General features: G+C 32.5%; 1 pseudogene; it reads left to right on the plus strand.

Annotated features, from left to right (window-relative positions):
- The first annotated feature begins 20,444 nt into the window (after positions 1 to 20,444).
- LOC143560110 (non-specific lipid-transfer protein 1 pseudogene) lies at positions 20,445 to 20,828 on the plus strand (annotated as a pseudogene).
- Positions 20,829 to 21,164: the final 336 nt, after the last annotated feature.

Raw genomic sequence — 21,164 nt, forward strand, 5'->3', positions numbered from 1 at the left:
TGTGAAGAATCTCTTGTAGAAGAGCCATTGTTATCGCAGCATGAGCTTTGCTTTCAGCCTCATACATCTTCTTTTCTTCCTCTTCCATCTTATTGTATTTCTTAATCTGTTCACGACCCTCATACAAAGCAGTTGGTGGAATGTATCCATCTTGAATGCACACCCACATCTTAGCGTCTTGATATTTAACATACTGCTCAAACCGATCTTTCCACGCCACAAAATCGGTTCCCTTAAGCATCTTCGGTGCCTTAGTAGCTGTACCCGCTTCCACTTCCATCTTTACCAGTTCCGTAATATTTATAGAAGTCATCTTTCACGAAACGAAAACACAATAGAACCCCGAAAAATAAAAATTTTATTCTTAACAGTACTGTAGGCGAAGTTAAAGTTAACTTCGCTTAAGTCTTGTCTTCGCTTGAATTCGTAACTTCGCTCTCTTTTTAGATTCGCCTGAATCGGCGAAGTTGTAGATAACTTCGCTTAAGTTAAGCGAACTTGTGAGGTAGGCGAAGTTGTGGATAACTTCGCTTAACCTTATATCTTCGCCTAAACCCTACAAACAGTAGCGGCGACTTCGCCTGATGAACACGATGATTTTGCAGGTTTGATTTTGACGTTTTGAAAGGTATGCGAAGGTGTAATGGGTTGTTTTTGATGGTGGGAGGTGAGTAGGACACAAAAACTCGGTAAACTCGTCCCGCGAATAGTCGAACGGAACGATTTCTACACCCGCGTGATAATCCCGAACCACACAATCACGAGCAAAAGCTCTGATACCAATTGTAGGTTCCCAGCCGGATCTACACGGAATATCTCGTTCTACGTAGGTGCGGAATCCCTACGTAAGACGATACGAGCGTAGAAGACGATACACGTTAACACGATCAAACACACGTTACAATAAACAAAGACACGTTGTATTGCAACTGGAAACACGTGATTCTCTGATCACCGATTACACAAACTGAATAACTCGTAAACTGAAAACTTGTACAATATATGATAAACCTAGCCGTAACCTAATGTTTATATCAGACGACAACTTCGCCTAACATGTTTAGGCAAAGTTGTCCCTAACTTCGCTTGTTCTACAAGTTCGCCCATATCAGGCGAACTTGAGTACCAACTTCGATTAATACAAAACACAAATCCAACTAACTCGATTACAGACACTAGACACTGAACTACTGACATCATGTACCAACATTAATTAAAACTTCGAGATCAAAGTAAGACATTTGTCTCAATTTGATGAAACAAAAATCATAAAGTAATTCGAAGAAACATTGCGCGAAATAGAACCAAACAACTAATCAAAACACGTGTAATAATACTAAAAAAAATCAAATGTACTAAGACATATTCATAGTCCCAATTTCCATTAAATGATTACGTTTATGGGAAATCGGTCATAGACCGTGAAATTGAAATAAAAAAGTAAATCGGTTAAAAAAAATGCAATTGTGGATGACATAGGAAAATAGCTCACTAATCAACGAATAACCAAACTCCATAAAAATTTCGTAAACAACCTTCAAAAGAATTTAAGACATAATACACACACACACACATGAAGAAGAAAGAAAGAAAAACCAAAAGGTAGCTTGCGATGCTTGTCTTCTCGAAGATGGGTTGTGATATGAAAGTTGTTATAGAGGCGGTGTCATGATTTCTTAATCGAAACTCGTTGACGTTGACAAAGAAAAGGAAAGAAATGATTGTTGGGATTCGTTCAAGTTTGAGAAAAAAAATCGATTGTAAGAACATGGTGTTTTTAATAACTCAAACAAAAGTCATAATAATATTAATTTGCATAAAAAAATATCCTTAGCTAAAACGTAAAAATTTTAGCGTAAAAGAATTTTCTAGTTGGGTGGCGTTTTTTTTTAACAATATGGAGGATCATTAAGTAATATAACTTGTTGATAAAATGGTTATAATTATATTACAGTATTAACGGGAGTCACGAACTTTATGAAAAATTTGGTTATTGAATGAAAGGTGATAAAAAAATAATTTATAACTAATTTTTGTAATCTTATTTTAAGGATTTTTTTTTTTTTTGGGATAACAATAATAATACTAATAAGAATATTAATATTACTAAGAATAATAATAGTAATAAAAATGACAATAATATTAATCATAGTAGTAATAATAATATAAATAATAATAAGTAATAGTAATACTAATATTGTTAATAATAATAGTAACGATAGTAATATTGGTAATAATCCATTTAAAATGATATTTCTTTATAGAAAAATAATTTGATTATACTTCGTATAATGAAATATTTTGTGAATATATATGGATACACATATTTGTTGATTAAAATAATTGGAATTTGAAATTTTTACATAAAAGGTGTTTATAAGAAATAAACTTGGAAAAGCATGCATGGAGAATTTATTGATTTAAAAATTTATGCATGGTTGGCGACTTTTAAAAAGATTAAGCATTGAAGCCGAAAAAACGAATAACCTTTAAGTAGGCAAGCAATGCGGATTAAGGTATTGCATAGCGGAAACGAGTTATGTTTTTTTTTCAGCGTCTTACGGGTGTGCTCGGGTTTCTACAGTAGTAGTGAGTTTAAAGTACGAACATGAGGTAAGGCAGAAGAAGGGGATGAATGGTTGGGTAATAGGTCATGGAAATAAATATGTATTGTTGAGTATGCATAGTTATGAGGAAAAAGTTAATGAGTTGGCCGAAAGTATCACAGCTTGAAGTATTTCGGCATCTTGGTAGTGAAGTGGTGGAATTGTACGTATTACACATAAGGATAGGTTCTCTTGTAAATATCTTTGTTGGGTTGGGTTTGAGTATCCAAGAGTTATGTTGGGTTTGGATTGACTTAGGTATAGCTTTAAGGTTGGAATGTATTGTTGTGGTTAGTAATGAATCTTGGTTTGTCATGATCGGGATTGCGATGGTCAATTGCTTAATGATTTGAGTTGTCGTTTTGTGGGTTGCGTTTCGAGGACAACGTCGAGGAAAACGAGAAGACATACTACGAAGCGCGAAGAATTCACGTGACATGGAACATAAATATGAAATTCGTATTAACAATAAACAGAAACTTTACATGAAAGATTCCTAAAAATCAGAATCAATTTTTATAAATCATAAGAAATGAAATCGCATGAAGCAAAATTTGAAATCGAAATTGAAATGCTCATGAGTTTTCGCATTTCAATAATAATCTAATAAATCTTTGAATAAACATATGAAAAATATATCAAATTTTGAAATAAAATATGAATTTAACGTAAACTTAATATAAGTAGTGAAATCGAATTAAATTTCAAGTGTTCATAACTTTTCGAATTTTCAATCAAAACCGTGATAATAAACGAATTATATAAAGAAAACAAATTGAAAATCGACTGTTTATGTATCACCATGACTTTTCGTATTTTCAATTCAAAACCTAAAACAGCAATTGAATATATAAATAAACAACGAATTGAAACTCGACGATTCATGCATCACCATGATCTTTCGAATTTTCAAATTATAGTATGTAAGACCCCGAATCCCGGGAATCCTACAGTTGGTAATCACGTCCACAAATTCACAAAAATTTAAAACCAATCGATTCATTTTATTTAAAACAAGTTCAGAGTAAATAACAGCGGAAAAAGTGTAAGTATTTAAATATCCCAAACACGGGTACATGTGTCCAAAATCAAATGTAAATAAAATATTTGTTTTATTTGAATTCTTCGACCAGAAATGCCTTCAACCTCCCGAGTAGCATCCAGCACGTCCAAGCGGTAGCATCCACTTCTTAACCTGAAAGTCAATCTAACATACACACAAAGTTAGCTTGAGCTGAGTGAGTTCAAGTTTTCATAAACAATAATTCATACTTTATTTCAAAACTATAGTTATAAACAATAGAGAAGGTATAAATAAAATAAATTATATATAATTCACCAAGTAATACAATCATCGTCGAACACACGTACACGGGCCTCTCCACCACGAGTCAAGACTCGAGTAATATATTTGACCCGGACGCGGTAAGACCTAAGCATGTGACACGAGCCTCTCCACCACGAGTCAAACCCGAGTAATATATTTGACTCGGTCACAGCTTATACATCCGAGCACGGGATACGGGTCTCTCCACCACGGGTACAACCCGAGTAATATATTTGACCCGATCTCGGCTCATACATCCAAGCACGGGGTACGGGCCTCTACACCACGGGTGCAACCCGAGTAATATATTTGACCCGATCCCGGCTCATACATCCAAGCACGTAATACGGGCCTCTTCACCACGGGTACAACCCGAGTAATATATTTGACCCGATCATAGCTCAACATCCAACGGGCCTCTTCACCACGGGATTTTAAAACCCGAGTAATATATTTTGACCCGCCAAAATGATGATCACGTCACACGGGCCTCTTCACCACGGGTACAACCCGAGTAATATATTTGACCCGGCCATGAATCACCATGCACACACACAACAATAAGCCTACATACATCATTCTTAGTCACGAGAAACTAAATATCATTACACAATCATAAACTATAAGGTACACATCCTCATACGCACATACATACCTCCATATATACATACATATATATTCCTACATATATATATCATCCCAAGGCCTACCTTATGCTAGCAAACCTATATAAATATCAAAACGGGATTATAAAACATTCCAAGAGTTTAAATATAAAAACGAGATTATAAAACATTCCAAGAGTCTAAATATAAAAACTGGATTATAAAACATTCCAAGAGTTTAAATATAAAAACGAGATTATAAAACATTCCAAGAGTCTAAAAATAAAAACTGGATTATAAAACATTCCAAGAGTTTAAATATAAAAACGAGATTATAAGACATTCCAAGAGTTTAAATATAAAAACTGGATTATAAGACATTCCAAGAGTTTAAATATAAAAACTGGATTATAAAACATTCCAAGAGTTTAAATATAAAAACTGGATTAGAAAACATTCCAAGAGTTTAAATATAAAAACTGGTCCAAGAGTTTAAATATAAAAACTGGATTATAAAACATTCCAAGAGTTTAAAATATAATACGGGATACGAACAGTTAGGCCATCATCAACACTAAGTATTCGTACTTAGACATCTATATACATCCATATATTTATATCCCTATAAATACCGTCCAAATAATAACATCAGGGTCGAGCACACGTACAACCCAAACACGTAACATCTCATCCAAGTAATAACATCAGGGTCGAGCACACGTACAACCCAAACACGTAACATCTCATCCAAGTAATAACATCAGGGTCGAGCACACGTACAACCCAAACACGTAACATCTCATCCAAGTAATAACATCAGGGTCGAGCACACGTACAACCCAACACGTAACATCAGTGCATGCAAACACAAATAGGTCTACTCATATTCAATTACTGCCAAGTCTACTAACATCCTCGAGTCTAGACCATCAATAATGTATGTAACCTTAAGGACACAAGACCATGAACGAGTCTAAAATATCCTAAGGCATATAAAATAATTCAAATATAGCTTTCAAAATGCACCATCACGAGTGAGACCATGTAAAACTATTCAATTCACTGTAACGAGTAAAATCGTTTAAAATTGTATTTCGGTGTGTATGCTAGCCCAAAACGTAAAAGGGTAAAAAGGGCATCATGAACTCACCTGAATCAACCGAACACCTGCAATGAGCTAGGAAATCCCTAAGAGCACAATCACAAGCAAGGGCCTGTAAATTATACACAACGCGTTACTAAACTAGACTGCAACAACATTCTAGCCTAATGGGCCATTCAGGCCCAACACTCCGGCCCAAGACCCAACAACTGGGCCCAAGGCCCAATACTTTGGCCCAAGGCCCAACAACTTGGCCCAAGGCCCAACACTTGGCCCGAGGCCCAACCACTTGGCCCGAGGCCCAACACTTGGCCCAAGGCCCCTAAAACCTTTCAACTAACTAAAACCACCGGTTAAGCCTAAAACGAACTTGTTGATTAATAACGAGTAAAACGTGCAGATTTTAGCATGCAAAGATGCATTTAATCACATAGGATAACCTTTGAATTAAATTATTAAATTTTTACCAGACTTTGATAAATGTCTTAGGTTTATAAAAATATTTTTATTATATTTTTCTATTGGACACAAAAATCATAAAAATTCTTCCAACACAGAAAGGTATGTGCAGCTATTTCAGCGCGCAACAAAATGGTTTTATTTTTATAAAATTCATTACCGAACCAAATTAAACGATTCCAATTGGGTTTGGTTCCTAACTCAAAACACTAACTCCCAGAAGTGGAACCAACCAATTTGGACTTGTCGAAAAAAGGTTATGACGTCGGGAAGACAGACCAGAATCCGTCATCCCGCATCAGCTTTGACACTCGATTTTATAAATTCATAAAAACTATTCAAATCTCGTCCAAAAATTACGTATTATACCTTTCCGGAAACTATACTCAAATTAGAACATCATGGAATCAAGAATCGATCAAAAACAGTGTATTAACATCGCGTTACAGACCCTACAATAAACGTATACGAATCTGTCAGCAAGCGGTTATCATCAAAACTCAATCTTAACGACCAATAAGCGCGTTAATATGATCAATTAAGGTGTAAAAGACATGGGGAATCATAAAACCGACCTTGAATTGAAGTTTTCACGGCTGAAACTTGGCTGGGCAGAAGAAAAACGAGCAGGGGGATCCAGGTCCGACGGCTGCAAATAGGTTTAGGGTTTGAGTTTTCTTTTGTTTTATGATATAAAATAGTTACATCAAAGTCCCTCCAAATTGAAGTATGTAGCAACTTGGGTGGAAAGTTAAGTGAGAACGTTTACGAGGTTTGCAAGGAGCTCCCGAGAGAATGCCGGGTCAAGCCCGAAAGGTGTACATAACACTACAAGATTAAACCTTTTGTCGGAAATTAACGGGCGTTACATAGTAATAGAATTTATAAATAAAGAAAACGGGTTAAAACTTGACAATTCGTGTAATAGCACAAATTTCAGAAATTATATGGATACATAAACACAGAAAAACAAATTAAAACTCGACTATTCACATAACCCAATGATTTTTCAAAACCGCAATATAAACAATTTAGTTTTCGGAATCACACGTTATATGAATTATCATACCTTGTATGTTCCAATAAAAATAATAAAAAAATGCGTAATAAATCGAACCAAAAGCTGGTTATTCGTGTATCACCACGACTTGTCAGACTTTTAGTTAAAACACGTTGTAAAACATTGAAGGTCAGAGTCACACGTCGCATGAACCACCATGACTTGTGTGACATCCTTAGGAGTGTAACCATATTCTTTTCACAAAGAGAACATGGTCACATTTGAAAGCATAAAGTTGTGATTCGTATGGCGTTTGGTGAGGTTTGCTTTGGCTTAATAGGTTTCTATGCCATTTCCGAACTCTCCAGGTAAGCAACCGGGTCCGTGTCTGATTGGATTTGTACACATTGCTTATCCTTAGGTTTCAATAACCTTGGTGTCAAGAGTTCGGAAAACAAGCACGTCCCCCTTACAGTTTACTACATACCCGCCACGTAGAACCGTCTTTATGAAGATGAAATATCGAAACACCGAAATAAAATTGATTGAAAATGATGGAAAATATTCGTTTTAGGCATAGGCCTTGGAGTTTGTGTGTGAATATGTGTGCAGGCGAAGCTATAAAATTTTATAAATTTAAAAGCGTACGAATGAACTTTTAATATAAGTGCTGGCACATAGCACATAGAGTATACATGCAGTTTACGCCCTAAATAAACTATAACTATACTAGGCCGATACGTTTAACAACCTATCTTATAGTTACGGCTCTGATACCAATCTGTAACACCCCGGCTTTGAGAAGAATACGCCAGGGTGTAACATACAGATCATTCATAAGCTCGTAACGTTATTAAAGCAACAATAATTATAGTTAATTCATTTCATATCATCAAAAGTACACACATTGTTCATAAATAAAAGAAAACGATAACACTTCATCGAAAAGTAAATAAGTTCTTTATTTCAAATATCCTAAGGTATACTAATGATCTTCGTCTGTAGCATACCATCGATTCGACCTGTAGCACGTTGAAAATAATATATTTTATCAACAATTAAGTTATGAAGAACTCACATTGAAATTGTAGATAAACATGAAACAAAAGCCGTAAGCACGATAACGACACCGAAGCAACCGAAAGTGCGTTAAAGAATCCGAAACGTTTAAACTTCTCGAACTATAATTAAAACACAACAAAATCTAACTATCAGGATTTTAAAAGGTTATATATATTTGGTGAACGGAATATTGCAGTTGTTAATATATTTGATTAGCATTATATATAACTTTAACGGAAATTTATAACGAACTATAGGATTTTAATATTATAACTTTAAAAATCCAATATTAATATGGGAAAATTGAGGCACGGATTTTATTGGAAATTTTATCTTAAAAATCAGCATGTTATAAATTTAACGAAGAAATGTTATCGAAATAAAAGCTAACGAAATATAAACTAACTTTAACGGTATAAATTATTTAATTAATAACAAATAATTTATTATTAATGAGAGAACCTTTATATTTATAGAATACGAATTTTATTGGTCTAATAATTATCCCGAATATGATTACATTATAGAGTTTAACGAATCGAAAATAAGATTTTATATTTAACGTTTTTAACGAAACATTAGCGGATATGAAAAGTTGGGTTTTTAGATGAGCTTTGATAAAATTAATTTGTAATAATTTTTTTGTGACAAAAAATGATTTTCATTTGATTAATAATGATTTTTATTGATTTAAAAAGACTTATAAATATATATATGGTTTATAAATAATTAATATAAATGATTTTAAAAAATGAAACAATATTGTGTACTAACCTGGGTTTGAACCCGGGTCCGGTGCCTATACCCCTTGTATCTTAACCAGTTGAACCAATAGCTTGTTAAAAGTACAGAAACAGATTTATGTATATAATATCTTCTTATCATCATCTTCATAATATACCCTAGCTTTCAATCCATTCAATCCTTCCCATGTTCGTAGAAATTGATTTTGGGGTTATGTTCTATAGTTCAAAAGAATTCAAAAGCATATAAAAATACATGTTAATGTTCTTGCTTGGCGGATAACAATGGTGGCCAGAAAATGATTCTTGTCGGATTAATTTATTGATGTAGAGAGTTTGTTAGTGAATTTAGATGGTTGTAGCAAGTTTAGTCATAGGTTAGGATTGTATTTATACTGTGGATTGAAGCAAATAATTGGTGTTAAATGGTCTTTGGCCGGTTTCCGAAAAACATCGCACCGTTACGGGGATCAAATTAATAATTAGGACGTTATAAATCAATTAATATGTTGATTAGTGTTTGATATTGAAGTCTAAACGCGTTACAACGAAATAACCGATCAAATATGCGAGATTAAAGGGTGTTTGGGGGCTGCCGGAATGCGCCGGACAGTGGCCGGAGTTAGCTACCGGGAAAACGGGGTCTGGGTGGGGGTTTGGGTTATTTTTATATATTTTGAGTATTTTACACATTTAGCCCCTCGTCTTTCAATAATCATTAGAACTGCTTTTAAGTTTCATTTACAAAAGTGATCCTGAACTTTGAGAGGTATAAGGTATGAAAATAAAAGTTTATAAAACTTGGATATCTTGTATATTATTCCCGCATAGTTCGCAACTCAATTAAATTTAATAAAACTTTAAACAAAAACGTTAATCCCGATATTTGATAATTGAACAAAGCATGAACAAACGATAACCGTGAATCATCAAAAACATTATACTAATTTTAATGATGAACGTTGAACACGAATGAAACGATGAAACGGGTTGATTTAACGAGCGCGAATGCAAATCTAAATACGAATAAAAAATGACACATGAAATATACGTAACGAACTTGTGAGATATATTTATATATATATATATATATATATATATATATATATATATAAACAAAACCGAAAAAATTTAAGTGGGTTGGATTTTTGGGTTTGAAAAGCATCGAATGTTACATTGGCACGGGTGAGTTATTCGATTTACTACTTAAGATGCTTCTGCAATTAAAGTTATTCATGGCCAAATTACACTTATTGTTTTACTGCAATTAAAATTATTCAACTTACTAATTAGGATGCTTAAATTTTCGATTTACTATATTTAGAATAACTATAATTAGGATGGTTAATGCTTAATTTTCTGCATTACTGATTTTTGGTAGTTCCCAAAATCAAGCTCAGTATTTTGAGACAAAATTATATGCTTTATTTATAGGGTATTTATTTATAGGCTTATAGTATATTTAATAACAATTTTTTTGTATTTATTATTTAATTGAAAGGGAAGTTCCTAAAATTACGATGTTTAACAAAATTAAACATCTCCATATGTACTATATAACGTCCAATGGTATATGCATTCTCCAGCCACATTCATAGCAATCTTCTGCACTTGAAGCTTTTACCAGGTAAGTTTTTCAACTGTTATTTATAAATTTTGTATTTAAACGTATTATTTCACTAAAGTCGTCTATCATTTGATTCAAAACAGATTACAATGGAGGTTCAAAACTTTAAATGTTGAATAAAATTGATGTTCTCAAAACATCTCCGTCCACAGTTAAGGTTAGAGTTTTGCGAGTATGGAGCGTCAAGGATAACAAAAATGTCAATGAGGACTTCTTGATGGAAATGGTTCTCATAGATCAATCTGTAAGTTTTTAATGATTTTATATTTTCCTTTCTCTTTAAAAATTACTACTCTTTTTCATGAATTATTTACACATGCTTCTGTTTGATTATATTACTAGGTAATTGATCCGTGTACGACACGGGTGGAGTTATATAAATCGTGTAACAAACACACATTATTTTATAGGATTACGTAATTTGTGATATATATTTTTTCAGGACAACATGATATATATTTCTTAATAATGGTACGAAAATAAATGATTGTTAAACATAGCTTTCAACCAAAATAACATTCAATTTACAATTATTATAAAGATAATTATAACTTCAACTGAAAAATTCAAAAATTATATCATCAAAACTAACAAATGACAAGCCAAATATATGACCTTTAAATTCATACGAATTTGAAAGATGAGTTTCGAAACTGAAACATAGTTTGTTTGGGCAGTCAACATATTTGTAGGTGGATAAATTTGCTCCAATTGAAGCCTTCCTAACAATCAACGACCTTTTTTCCGCAAGATAAGCATCATGCTTGGGAATGCAAGGCTTCCTTATATAAGCTTGAATTAGGTTACCCTGTTACATAATTAATGCTACCCAAAAAACGTGTGAATAATATATTTAAAATAATAATTAGAATGTGTAAGTGCTAATGCATTTAAAATTGAATTATATAAATTAGTTAAAAAATATGTAAAAATATCATTTCGTCTTGCAAAATCATCTCAATTGACCAATCTTCCCCCGGTTTTTGATTGTCGTTGAGGCGCCATAACTTCAATATACGAACCTTGAGGATACTTTCATTGTTGAGAATATCTAACTCGTTTAATATTTTAATGTTTATTGGCTCCATGTGGTGTTTGGAAACAAAAAACAACGCATTGTATAATGCATGAACAAAAGAAATAATATAAATGAAGTAAATAAGTATAACGAACATAATCTACCTTACAAACTAACAAATATGATATTGCAAAAGGTGGTGTGATTGTGTGAAAATTCGTGTGTCAAATACTCACTATATATAGACAGGTAATATGAGTAATATTTTTGGATTGTTAAACAAAAAGGGAATCTATTATGAAACGGTTTAAGTTATAAGATTATAATATTTTGGTTAGTTAAATATAAAAGGTATTGATTTCTAAATTACAAGTCAAAGACATTAATTTTGAATTTTAAAAGAGCTTGATATTGAAACAATTTTAATGTTACAATTCATTTGAAATTGATATAATGTGATATTGATTTGATTTCAATTATATCTATCAAATAAAAGTTGTAAATATTTATCAACAGATCAAGTTAGAACATATTAATTAAAAATAAATTAATATGATACAAAGAAAATAAGAAACGTACACTTCGTTTTGTTGTGTGTTTGCACTCCATACTTCATTTTTGGTTTTGGCCACTAAATGGATGTCTACATTAACAAAAACATATGCTGCAAAAAAATAAGATGATTTGAACTAAAATATGATGATTAATAAACGAAAAACTATGATAATATATATGAAAATTCTGGTTGTAACACTATAAGAGGTTAATTTCATCCGTGATATTTAACCCTCCAAATCATGAACAGAGTATATATGTTTGATGTCTACTTATTATTAATTCATTAAAATGATGCAGAAAAATAGGGTTTTCTTTATTGATACAAAGTATAAAAGGTATCAATATAATTCATATATATACACACACATATATCTTTGATGTCTATCGATTAGCAAAATTATGGTTTATAAAATAGAGGGAATTAAGAAATTAGAATGTATAAACGAAAAATTGATACAACGTAAGATGATATGGATATAATCTATCAAGGAAATCAAAACCTATTACTACCTTAAAACATAATTATGGAATTAGAGTAATCGATGGAAACAATTAAAGGAGATATTTTACACTAACCTGGTTGAATATCAATCTTGATTAACAGAGTATAATTGAAGGATACTCAAGAGATTAACACGGACGAATAAGGAGGCGTGAAGGATTCGATATATGAAAAGTAGGAATCAGGGCCGATTTGTAAGCTTTCATTGATTGGGACATACCTAAATGGGTATATTAAAATGGTATAACGTATAATGACAAATATAAATGGGTTTCTTATTAACTGAATTTCTTTTTGAATTATTTAATTGGGAAGAAAATCAAAGAAAAGATTGTTATATATGAAAGCAATAGAGTTAGATCAAATAAGAAGAGGCCATGTGTCCATAAACTTTATTGATTTAATAGTATAGGAAGATTATTTCATGACAGGAGAATAGAATGCAAGCTACAGTTTTCAAACCCGACATTTTTCGTTTTAAAAGGTTTTTGAACGAAAACTCTACTCTAACAATTGTGAATCCTGGCGTGGGTTTGAATGGTTCCAACTATAGAGTAATTGATTGTCCAAACAAGTTAGTTTTGGGACCAAACACCCATGTCAATCCATGTGAAGACTTTGATGGTCATATGTTTGGGTTCAAAATAACTTCTTTTCAATCAATAATTAACAAAGAGATTCCTCTGAAGTCCACTATAGGTATACACGTCATTTTATATATAAATAATATTTTTTTATATTGTAACATCCCCGTTTCGATAATAAATAAATAAGCATTAAGAGTTTGTTTTAGTTATCATGTCGTGTGACGTTGAATTAAATTAATTAAATATTTTAAGAGAATTGATAAGGTTAAAAGGGTTAGTGGACTTAAAGATGATTATGGGTCTAAAAGCCTTTGGGCCTTGCCTATTTAAACCCCTAAACCCAAATTTTAATCCTTATCATCATCATTTCATCATCTCCCCATCATTGTCACACATACCCATACACACAAACAATCCCCTGTGCACCAACACTTCCAAATTCATCCACCTTTCCATATATTCAAGATCTAATTCAATCTCTAAGGTAAGTGTTATGTTTATTTTCATTTCTTATTATGATTAATAACAAATGAATAAACGAATCTGAAAGTTTACAACCGAGTCGAGCCGACATAGACGAGCTTGATATAAATGAGATTTAATTGAATCTGATAATAATAACAATAACAATAGTATGCGACTTGACAAAATACAAACAATAATAAATTGATGTGAACGGGGTTCAACGAAACCCGGAGCCAAGTAGAAAGAAACTTGAACCAGGACCCGAGACGGACCTCAAACCAGAAAGCTTGGAACAGGAACCAACAAATTAATAATCCAACCTACCGAACCCCTGTGACGAAGTTAAACCCGGAACCGGAGAACAACCCAGATCTGAACCGTAAACGAATCTGATGAGCCTCGTGTCCAAACCCCTCAAGAAACCGAACCCTTAAGAAAACGAGCCCAGAACCCTACTCCCGTCCGTCACCGGTGAACGGAAAAGCTGCTCGAGACCCTAGGTGTGACTGACTTCATGTCCTTCGTGTCGAATACGAACGGCCCGAGTTGTAGGTAGAAACAAAACAGATCCGAACACAACTAAACCCGTGCGAACTCATCTCAGAACTTCGCATCGCATAACGTGCGAACTCGTCTCAGAACTTCGCATCGCATGACGTGCGAACTCCTATATCCGCTTCGCATGACGTCACCATGCGAAGACCCATGCGAATCCTTTGGATGCGAATCTTCCGATGCGACGCGAATTCTTTTGAGAGCCATGCGAATCAGATTCGATTCGCATCTCGTGCAAACCCTCCCGTGCGAACTATTGTGATGCGAAGCAAGTAGAGATATACCGACCTTCCTATGGCTTTCGATGGGGTTGTCAAGGTGGCTGGAATTGGAAGGGGAGGGGCGGCATGGTGTCCCCGAAATTGGCAACCGGCAGCGGTGGGTGGCCGGCAGGTGAAGAAGAAAGGAGAAGATGATTATGAGAGAAGGGAGGGCGATCGGTTAGATAGGGTTGGGTGGGGGAGGGGTTGGTGAGTGAGTGTTTATATGATGATGATGATGATGATGATGATGATGATGATGAGGAGGAGGTTAATAATAATAAGTATAATGTTAATAATAAGACTTTATTAATTAATAATAATAAAATAGTAATAAAGAGAATACCGGGATGCTAAACTTAAACAAAACCCGAACTCAAGACCCGCCTTGTCTAACGACCCGTGAACCGCCTTACGTAAAGACATGAGATTATAAAGGAAAGTTAGCTTATCAAGAGCAAGTAAGAACCCAACTGAGCATGAGTTAAATACGAACCTCACGAACCCGAACTCGCTTAAGGACGTTAACTCATAAACACATTAAGGACATGAATTAATAATAAAGAAGCGAATATAATATAAATATACGATACTAATAAATGAGGATTAAAGTATTAAATTAAAATGAACGGTTAAAGAAGAATACATGTCGATTCGGTTAACTTGAAAGTTAACCCCGTTAACTTAAGAAATGAATAACAAGAGATGATAAAGGATTAATATGTGTAGGTTATGGACAATTAGTCGAGCACAGTTGAAGAAAGGAATTACTACTAATTCAGAGAGGAATCGACAGCAGGTGAGTACTAGCCCCCTTTTTCCTTAAACTTTTTGGGGATGTATGCATACTCAAGAAAGAAGATAAAGACGAACGAAATATGTTTAAAAGAGAAAGTAAACGTGTATATTAGTAGTAAATTTATTTAATTACAAGTATTAAGAACGTATTATGAACGTGAGTAAGTCATGATGGGGAAATCAGGGGGTAGTAGTACCTAATACCTATCCACATCATGAGTACTCATGAGTGATATGCAGACACGTACTTGATAGACAGATGCTCTAGTTAAGGAAACAACATGGTTCCATGAACGGGAAAGCACAGGCATGAATACAATAAAGGACTAAAAGCCTACAATGTGTTCGGGCGCGTGTTGTGATTGTAATGTGGTCTAGTTATAGATACAACAAATTGATTGATTAGAATAATATGCATAATGTGGTTTAGTTATGGATACAACGAATTGGTGGTCCAGTTATGGATACAATGAATAGGTGGTCCAGTTACGGATACAACGAATAGGTGGTTCAGTTATGGATACAACTAATAGGTGGTCTGGTTATTGATACAATGAATAGGTGGTCCAGTTATGGATATAACGAATAGGTGGTCTAGTTATGGATACAACGAATAGGTGGTCCAGTTATGGATACAATGAATAGGTGGTCCAGTTATGGATACTAAGTACAGTAGCTATTAAATATGTGTGTATATGTAGTACGATTGCATGGCATGATAACTTTAAATGCATAGATATATGTTGTGTGAATGTATGGTCAAGATACTATTTGTACGGGTAAAAGTTGGTGGATATAACAGAAAAAAGGTAGGAGACAAGTCCTATCAAATACCTGCGTTGAATAATAATATGTATATTGATGTGAATGAATGATTACATGTTCGTGCATAGAGCCTTCGGGCCTCATGCACGCGCGACAAGTTATGATGGAAAATCCCTCTAACTTAATATGGTTCTATTACGAGTAAGAATAGAAGGCTCGATTGGGAGCAAGTATGTACGAGACTAGTTATAGACGAGTGTTATGTTGCGTATGAATAAAGAATGTGATTTAATTATAATTCGAAATTTTATGAAAAGAAAGAATGTTAGAACTCACTCAGCGTGTAGTGGACTTTTAGTATGCATGCATGTATTATTGATGACGTGGCAAACTTGGGTGCGCGCGACTATCCGTATTGAAGATCTAGTGAGAGTTAGAAGTATTTTAATAAAGTTTAAATTTCCGCTGCGATTTGTATAGACTTCTGCTGTAACAAACTGAGTTTATGAGTAAATCCAACGCTAAAGTAGGGCACACGAGCTCGGGGCCTTATATATATATCTGTTAGATTTTTTTATTAATTATGCAAGTTTGTATCTCAACTAGTATTTTCATTTGATTTTGGTAGATGTCATTGGTCATGTGGTTCACATCTTCAAAAGTAACGGGTCAAACTTTAAAGACAAAAACAAACGTACCATGGAGATCTCCGATTTAAGATAATACTATTGATAACATCTTTATTTAACATATTTTTAAAAACTGTAGTTTAACTTTCGGTGGATATATTAAATTTAAAAAAAACACTAAATTTCCAGAAAATGGCTGAATTGCTGTTTGAGTGCTCCTTTATTCTAGCGATGTATCTGTAAACTTATCTATCAAAGCACATACATATTAATAATATACAGTCTATTAAAGCATGTATCTGTTATAGGATTAGTTATTATCCGTTTAGATAACATCTTTATATTATCAGTTTAGATAACATCTTTATTTTTCCCTATTAATAGGAATAGTTAATGGATATATTAAAGCATGTATTTGTTAGATTAATTAGAACATATTGATTCGACTAGATATATTATTTTATCTGTTGTCTAAATTATCGATGTATCTTTTATTGGAATTTTAACCTAATATAATATGCTTTTTAACTTTTAATTTCATTTTGCTGTTCTTAACGCTTAGTCGCTCATTTAAAAAACAAACGCATTACTGTAGATTGAATGTTTATTTTTATGCTTCCGTAATTTTAAGTTCATAAATACAAGAAAACTTTACAAATAAAAGGTTGACATTCGTGACATGATATTATAACGTGGTATTAAATGTATTAGCTAATTTGCTTCTTTACATGAAATTATTGTTAACATAATTTGCTAATTAAATATTAAGACATCCGTTACATGCAGCTACTTTAATGATTTAGTTTACTGAATTTGCTTATAGCTTCTGATTACTGTATGTTGATTTGATTTATTCTACAAATAAATTAGTAATTATCCTTATAGCCCTTAGCCCGAAAGACTGATTAACAACCATATGACTTGTTTCTAATAAAAGCAAGTAACAACCCAAATTGAACCCCATTTATAACTGAGCTGGTCAAATGGACAAGTCAACTTGGATTGATTTTATTACAAATGGGTCAAAACCGCCACCCATTCGTTACATGCATCCACTTTTCTGATTTAGTCTAGTGAATTTGCTTATAGCTTCTGATTACTGTAAGTTGATCTGATTTATTCTACATATAAATTTTTTTCATGTATTTTTTTAGTAATACTTGCAATCTCTTTAATTTCATGTTTTTAATTTATAATATGTTATTTAACATTTACGTTTTTTTAGTGGAAATTGTGTTTATCTTACACTCTAGGATGATTATGCCTCACAATTGTCTAAATACGTCATTGATTATTTTGAGGAAGGCCAAGCAATTATTCTAATATGTGTTTTTTATTTTTTTTTCAAGTCTAATAATTCATTTATGTTATATTATTTCTTATTCACTGCATTGTTTATTTATAAAATATTTTCTTTTTATGTTATAGATATAGTTTAACATCTTTTTGTAACATCTGAGGGTAAAAAACTTATGTCAAATATTTGTGTTAACTGAACACGTGGTTTATATTTTATATTGTTTGTTAACATGTTTTTCACCCGTGTGTAACACGGGTTATTATCCTAGTATAGTTAACGTATAACTTAATTAACTATTTTAAGATAAAAAGGGTATTTTAATTCGGGTAAGGGTAAATTTTATACTTATCATAAATCGCTCCTAAAAGAATCACATCAAAACTTGTTATATTGCTATTTTATTTTTTTATCGGTTATTTTAGATATATTTTTTTCAAAAACACTTTATAAAAAAATTAAAATGTTTTAAAAAATAAATAATAACTTTTTTTGAGAAGAAAAGAAACTTAAAAATTTATTTTTCCTAAAAAATAAATTGACAATCCCTTTTAATAAAATTTCCATATCTAGTATTTTCATTTTTATACATAGTATTTAAATAAAAATCATAAAAAGTTTTTATAAAAACAATAAGAAAAGTTTAATTATATTTTTTCTTGTCATATTACCCAACCCCACAAAGAAAAATCAAAGACGTTTTTTTTAGCTCAGATGCATGAGATACTATCACCTACGGAATGAATCAAATTTGTGATCAAACCGTACTTTATTCAACTCATTTTATTTATTAACAAACAGTACCACTTTTTTAAATGTAAACTTTCTCTAAAAATTATTTGAAAATATACTATGTAAAAAAACAAAACATTTTTTAAAAAAATGAAAAATATATTGTTAAAAAATTAATTAAAAAACGTTTAAAAGAATTAAATAAAAAAATAGTTCTTTAAAAAATTAAAAAAAAACATTTTTGAAATAATAATAAAAGATAACAAGAAAATGACAAAAACCAAAAGTTCAAATTGTATTAATGTAAAAATTGAGGATTATATATATTTTAGTAAATATAAGGATAAATAAAGTATGTTTAGTGCTAGCAATCAAATTAACTAATACGCAACTAAACACTCTTTTATGTTTCTATCACACAAATATCATTTATGCTACAAAAATTGTTTTATCAAGCGGGTAAAAAGAAGTTGCAAATCAATGTAGATACATTACTAGAGAGACATTCATTTAAGAATCAAGATTTTTTTATAAATTGGAAGAATTGTAAAATAGGTGTACATAATAAATGACAAAAACAAAAGGGTTACGTAATTGTTTCCCTCTCCAACTATTTTGATTATTATCTATCCATCATATATATCATGGTTATAAACGACACGACTTATAGTTGGTATATAAGAAGAATATATTGTAAGTATTGAACCCCCTAGAAGATAACTAATTTCGATACCACAATTCAAACTATTCATATATGTGACAAATAAACATATTACTTTTCTTAAACTTATATTATTAAACTTTGAAGGGGTGTCATATCTATTATTTTTAACAAATTATTTACGTATTTGACGTTTTTTTCAATTTAAAAGGCCAACAAGTGGATATAGTAGTTAGTCCATCTTGTAAAAACCCCGGCAAAACGTCGATTAAACGCTTATTTTTACATCTCACTGGCTAGTTGTCGATTAATTGTTATTTGGTCAAAATTAGTCAAAATTGAAAAAAAATTATAAATATTGGTATATATATAGATAAAAGATAAAATACAATAATACTTAACGTACATTATGTACAAAAATTGATTCATGAAATCAAATCACAAGATCTCGAAATCGTCAATATATATATCCAATTGATCATCGGTTCACAGAAAAATACAGATTTGGGTCGTTAATCGATCATTTTTTTTTTACTTTTTTTCACGGAAACCGTTATTGAGCGTATTATGGATTAATTCTTTGAGCGAATTTATGAAAAAATTATATGGATTTGAGCATATTGAAATTTAACACTGAATATTTTTAGTTTTTGACTTGAGCGTTTTGTAAAATGGCTTTGAGCGTGATTCGCGCCTATTTATTATACATTAAGTAATTATTGTACAATAACTTTACCATATATATACACACACACACGTGTGTATATTTGAGAAACTACATGTAAATTTCAATTCGATTAATCTCTATTAAACCTGATTATTCACGAGTCCATGCCTCACCGTTCGGCTAACGCCTAATGATTTCTACAACGCCGAATTTACTTATGGTCAAGCCAAAGCGCAAAGGCCAGTGAAATTGTGAGAAATTAGGAAACCAATACTTAATTTAATAGTACATTTATTTAATAATCAGTTCGCATCCGCTAACTATGGCTATATATAGTTTGTATGTAAACTCAAACACACAATATACCCAACATCATCAAAAATCTCTATTTCTTTCTATCACACACCAAGTAACAAGCAATGGCTAGAGCAGCACTGGTTCGCAAGGTGGCGGTGGCCGTGGTCGTTGTCTACTGTCTGGTTGTGGCTGCAGCACGTGCGGTGGAAGGGGCCGTAACGTGTGAGCAGGTGATTAGTGACCTTGCACCGTGTGCAACCTACTTGATGGATGGAGGCTCGGCATCTACTGATTGTTGTAGCGGTGTTACATCACTGAATAGTGCCGTCACCACCGTGGATGACCGCCAGGCGGTTTGCAAGTGCACCGAACAAACGGTCACGGCGCTCCCTGGATTTAACCTTGACAATGCTCGAACCCTTCCCGGCAAATGCGGCCTAAACGTTTCTTTCGATATCAGCCTCAATACCGATTGCTCAAAGTACTCTTTTGCAATCTTTATTTAGTCTCTATAATGTAACTAGCACATACGTTAGATGCAAAACAACATATGATATGACTGGCTGAGCTGAAAACTCAACTCGTTTTAAACTATATTTCTAAAACTTGAGCTTACTTCAAACTCCGTTTTTCTATATTTTACCTATACACATTTATAATTACTTTTTATATGTTTATATTATATATACATTAAATATATTATTTAGCTATTCTAAACACAACTTTAAGCATAATCATTTTTATGTAAATATGTATTTGATATACAAAATAAATTTATACTGATGATATGTTTGTTCAGGCTCCTGGACTTAATTCATGAGCTCGATAAATGAAACTTGGGC

Source organism: Bidens hawaiensis, unplaced genomic scaffold (genome assembly GCF_021521415.1).
Source record: "Bidens hawaiensis isolate Kalapana, Puna unplaced genomic scaffold, B.hawaiensis_p1.1 tig00001143_1, whole genome shotgun sequence".
In the NCBI taxonomy this organism is placed as follows: Eukaryota; Viridiplantae; Streptophyta; class Magnoliopsida; order Asterales; family Asteraceae; genus Bidens; species Bidens hawaiensis.